The sequence below is a fragment of the Alosa pseudoharengus genome, unplaced genomic scaffold (genome assembly GCF_046254945.1).
Source record: "Alosa pseudoharengus isolate Yale_2024_CS ecotype anadromous, Long Island Sound unplaced genomic scaffold, YU_APseudo_1.1 YU_APseudo_1.1_scf_4, whole genome shotgun sequence".
NCBI lineage: Eukaryota > Metazoa > Chordata > Actinopteri > Clupeiformes > Clupeidae > Alosa > Alosa pseudoharengus.
The window spans coordinates 37994756-38000476 of NW_027468774.1; the positions used below are offsets into that span (position 1 = coordinate 37994756).

The 5721-nt window shown below is 42.4% G+C and overlaps 1 protein-coding gene across 1 annotated transcript in view; it reads left to right on the top strand.

Annotated features, from left to right (window-relative positions):
* Positions 1–237: 237 nt before the first annotated feature.
* Positions 238–5721, top strand: part of arhgdig (Rho GDP dissociation inhibitor (GDI) gamma) — a 36776-nt gene continuing 31292 nt past the window's right edge. Inside the window, exon 1 of the mRNA XM_076266183.1 lies at positions 238–395. The gene's annotated coding sequence lies outside the window, so the exon portion shown is untranslated. The remainder of the gene's footprint in view (positions 396–5721) is intronic.

Here is a 5721-nt window from a genome sequence, read left to right on the forward strand (position 1 = left end):
AGAGAGCAGCACTACATTTAAAATGCATGAGCACTTCAGCTACCAGGTGGTCTCTGTTGGTAATAATAAATGTATGTACATCGTTTGAAAATAATATTTATGTGAAGTAATAGTCTAGACTAGCCATGCGGCCAGTGGTTCAGGTTATAGCGTTCGTGTTTGTATGGAGGACGGACCATGAGGACATTGTGGGAGTCAGATAGCCTACAATAAACTGAGATCAGATTCGCTTCGACTTTTGATACGATGGAAGAGGAACTGTCAGATGAGTTTGAAAAGTTGAAGACGTGTAACGCCCTGACTGACTGCTCTAAGCTACAACTTCCTGCATCCTTGCACACCGCAGTTGAGTTAATCTGCCAAGCATCAGCAGTACAACATTCATAAACTTGAAGGTAAGTCGCGTCAGTCTATTATAGCCTACATTTAGACATATTTGGGGATTTGGTTATGTTAACATGCTCACTAGAAGTTTTCCACTTCGCATTTGACTTTCATTTTGAAGTGGAAAGGTAACGACTAACCTGTTACATGCAGGGGCATGCAGGGACGTGTAGACTGAACTACTAATACCCTGGTAAAGGAGGGTAACCCTCGAGATTTTTCTTAGAAATTGTTTTTTATTTTGCTCAAATGTATTTGCGGTAGTAGTTAGTTGATACGGTAGGCTACAACAGTTACATTTTTAAGTTGCGTTGACAGCGTGGAATATGTTTTCAAAAGGGATCCTAAGCTTGATGTTGTAATTTGTAAACCAGAAGATTTGAATAGTTGAAGTTGATAAATTGAGAGTGTAGGCCTACTGTTTTACATCTAAGTTTAATAATATTGAACAGAAAGCAATTGTTAATCGTTAATCGTTAATTGTTAATGTTAATCAGTGCTTGTTAAGTGTGAACATCCTTTGCCATCCAAAACCACATCCTCTGCAAGCAAGCAAATGACAAATGGCTTAGGTGTGAGTGTGTGTGTGTGTGAGAGAGAGAGAGAGAGAGAATGTAATGTGTGTCTGTATGCATATATTGTACAAATGTGGGTGTGACTGAATGTATTCATGATGTATGATACTGAATAATTCCACAGAATTGTGGAAGAAGTGACTTTTTTCAATCAGGTGCTTTGACATTGAGAAATGGGCAAAAATATGCAGTGCCATCCATTCACGCAGAGCTTTGGCAAATCATTGTATCAGGACAAGCGGTTTTCAAATGAGACTGCATGCAAGACAAATAGGTCAGACTTGTATTCCTCTAGACTGGTATCCATTAAATACTAAGTATTCTGGTTTAAAGTGTATCCACAGATCAATTCGGATAATTTCCTTGATTGCCGTGTGCAATCATGATCCACAGCCACACATGCCTTTTTAGGTCACCAGTAATGCATTCACGTTGCTCTTCCTCCCCCCTCCTTATCACAGCTCTTGCTTGTTGGATGCTCATATGTCTTATAGCAAGCAGCAACATACACAGTAGTTTAATATTCTGTTGTGATCAAAGACTTTTTCCCCATGGTCTCGATCGCTCAGGCCTCGCACTTTGACAGCCGCAGGTTTGTGTATTTCTTCTCAAAGACAGGAAGCAGACACAGCACTTCTCTTTGTCATAAGTCCCTTTGAAATGAGTTTTTGAAGAATTCATCTGTGAGGAGTCTATAGAGCTGAGTGACCTTTTGTTCTGCTTGACTATTAATTAACAAGCATTGTGCATATGTAGGCTATAAAGGCGTGTAAATGCGAGTTAGCTCATCAGCTTTGCATTGGCACATGTTTTGAGACCCTCATGGAGACATTTTGAAATGGCATTTGTGAATGTAAAGATTCAGACAGGATTGCTACAGTCCAATACGTATGTTATAAAGTCTGAATATGGTGTGCTATATATTATATATATGTTATATAGTCATTGGTTGACACTAGCCAAATTCTTTTCAGACGTATGTCTTTGTAACCATACATCAGAAATGTCTACAGTCTAATATGCAAAAATACAATAACTGTATTACACAGTGACAGCCAAAGCATCTGCATTCTCAGCACATGCTTCAGGCTAGTCCAGTTGTGTAAGCTGCAGTGCAGTCTGTCATTCTTCATCAGTGCTTTTATGGTTCTTGTATCCAGTGTATATAAAAGACCAGCACTATTAAAATGATCAGCCTTGACTAGCAGCCACATGGGTATAAGAGCCTACTTTGCCATGTATTTCTCAAGGGGCTATGAAAATGATGAGCGATCTGAGAAGTTGGTTTTATGCAGACAAGCTTTAAAGAGCCGTGGAACCTTGGAATTTTATTGGTACCTTCGGGCCACAAGTCTGAATAGGGCGGAAGACAAACATTGTGGTATAAAGGCCCGTTCCTGTGTCGGTGGCACATAAATCACGTCGTATATGAAATACAGTGCGCCTTTCCAGTAAAAGAGTGAGGGCCAGCCACCAAGGCAGTAACAAGGGGTCAGTTTCTCATAGTCCTGGAGTCAGCTGGTCTTCGTATTCCATTTTGCCTGCAGCCGTTTCATCAGTGCACCCACCACTACAAAACAAACACACAAAGAAAACAAACACCCCCTCTGACAAACAAACACCCTCGGCACACACAAACAAACACCCTTGGCACACACAAACAAACAGTTTGCCACATGATGACTTTGACCTCTCTAAGGGTTCGTGTGTGCTAGCAGCCTTGCACTGTTTCTTTCCCATAGCTCTAGTGGTGCCCTTCAGACAGCCACTGACAGGTCCCAAAAGAGGAAATTGCGACCATTCCTGGCAGAGCCTGATAAACAGGGTGTCTGTCCATTGATTGATTGTATTAGACTTTCAGTTCAGTTTCAGTTCCAGTATCCTTGCCTGATGGGGGTCTTTATAGTGTCTCCCAGGGCAAGTGAGGTGAACAAAGGGGGGGTGGATGATATGGATTCTAGAAGGATTCTACTTTGGGATTCTGCCTTTGTCAATGTATACAGATGAACAAGATTGTGGGTGTTTTTACAACACACATACAGTATGTGTCATACAAACACAATGTAAAGCTTTGTCAGAGTTTCTAATGAGGAGACACAGCACTCAAAGAATCTGTCATAGAAATGTATGGGGTTAGTTAATAACACAAACATGGCCGTCGTCTACACATATTCCGCCCCTTTCCACTGCCAAAAGTTGACGTGATGTGTAAATACATTGTGCCAATCATGTGGTATGTTGTGAATACATCGTGCCAATCATGTGTTGTGATCTTGCAGCTGGAGCGAGGTTGGTGTGTACAGTAGTTATTCATGAAGCCTTGCGCACACACAATTTTGCCCGAAATAGATGTCCGATAAGTGCCCAAAAAGCATTACAATATGGCCGCAGAGTGGAGGGACTTGCCTAAAAGGACTTTGGCTTTGTCCTCAAATCGTAATTGTGAATTGTTACTTGATCTATTGAAATCAGTGTCTATTTCTTAGGTATTCTGGATTTCAGTTGCATGAAGCATTGGGCGCAATCATGATTTTTGGAATTGACACATTTTGAAAAACATACCCTTTTGTTATCACAATCTGGTTGCCTGGTTGGTCATATATTAGACAGATAAAGACACTTTATTTATTCAGAAGGAAATTCTGATATTATTCTTTTTAAAGGGATATTCCACCATTTGGGGAATTACGCCCATTTTCCACCTCCCTTTAACAATTGATTTTTACCTTTCTCCAGTTCATCCAGCCGTTCTGTGATTCTGGCGATGCCACTTTTAGCTCCAGCCTAGCATAGATCATTGAATCAAATTAGACCATTAGCATCTCGCCTGCTAGCATCACACTTAAAAGTGACTAAGATATCTGGTAATTTAGGGTGACCATATGACCATAAGGAACACAGACAGCGGTGACTGGTGTCACACACCCCTAGCTGAGGCCTTTATCTGCGATGCAGTTTGTGGGTTATGGTAGGTCTTGGGAGGTCTTGAGAGGTGGACGAGAACAAGACACTGACCTCTCACTTGTACACTGAAAACTCCCTCTAAGGAGAACACCAAATAAATGTTGCCTTCCACCAAAAAAGGTGATGTTTACACTATTTCTGAGCTGAAGGATGAGTGTGTCTTACAGTAACAAGGCAGAATTTTTTCCCTTGAATTTGGAAGTGTAAAACCATAGTAGATGTAGGGCCCTTTTGACAATCAACGTTCAAAGTTCAAAGCTGATCTTTCTCTTCTGCTTCTTCCTCTGAGAGCACTGTGGTTGTGCTTTGAAAAATAACAGTCATCTCTGTCTTCCTGTTTGCTCAAGGCCTGGATGCTCTTTCACTTCCTGTAGGTTTGCCACTTGTGTGCCTGCTGTTTTTAAATACAGCAGTAAAAAGCAGTTATTTCTTCTCTCCTGACTATTTTTTTGCCCATAATGCACTGTTGCACCTGCTATTCCAAGCCTTCCTTGTGTGCTCAGTTACGATATGACATTTTTGGGGGATTTTGATAAGCACATGCAGGTATTCTACTGTTAAATTTGAAGGACATTAGTGGACTTTGTTGATGCTCAGACATGACCCTTTGTGCTGGTGAAAAAGTTCATGTTTTCCCAGAAAATACACATCCTCCAAAAATAGCCCCTTATGCATCAAAAGTTGAACTAGTTTTCCTGTTAGGTCCCCCATGCCCCTGTGGGGTCTGATTGTACGCCTGCTGTTGTGTATTTTTTGAATGCCGCTCGGGGACAAACACTGTGAGTAGCTGACTGTTTGCCAGAGCAGAGCACTAGGACTAACCACCGTCATCTTACGCTCGTTATTTCTGTACCGTGCAGCTATTGATTATGAGACAAGCCTGTTCATGACTCCTCCTCCACCAAACTGTCAGACGTGCACCAAAGCTTTGGTGTCTTTTTTTCAAACCCTCCACAGATGATTTAGTCCATAGAGAACATGCAGCATCATGCCTATTTATCACAAGTGCTTGAATGGTAGAGCTTGAAAAGCAGCTTGTGGGTGTCTCTCTTTCTCTCTTTCTCTCTCTCTCTCTCTCTCTCTCTCTCTGTACAGGAAATGGATTGCAGCACATTTTCTCTGCATATCTTTTGCCTTATCAGCTCGGTCTTTCGCTTTGTCAACGATGAACCATTTTCTGCCCCTAAAAAGGAGCCGCACCTTTGATCTTTGAGTCAACTAGGCACGGGCAGTGCATTCCCAGTGGGGGTCTTGTTGGTGGTGGGGGTGAGGTTGGGGGTGATGGTGGGGGTGGGGTTGGTTGGTTGGAATGGTGTGGTGGGTAAGAAAAAAAATCCCAGTGCCAATTGGAGCTCATTGAAAATCAGATTCAGCTCACAGGGTCAGTACACGTGTACACACACACACACACACACACACACACACACACACACACCCTTTTGCACGGTTCCTACTGCTGTTGCTGCTGCAGCTGCAGTTTTCTGATATGATCGTTGGCTCCTGGTGGCCGGCAGCTTCACAGGAGACTGTGCATCAGCAAGGGAGGGAGGGGCAGGGTTTGCACAAGGGGACATCTCCAGGGTAACCTCACATCCTTGACAGGTGGATGACCTCACCGAGTGACAAATAAAGCAGGGGAGAGGGGTGGTAGTTTGGATGGTGTGTGGAGAAACATTTTTATTAGGGAAAGAAGGGATGCTTTTATCATTTTCCTCCTCTCTGTGTGTTGATTCTGTTCACAATAAAGGGAGTAGACATAACAACATGAAAAGGAGAAAAGAGGAGTGTGATCAGTGTG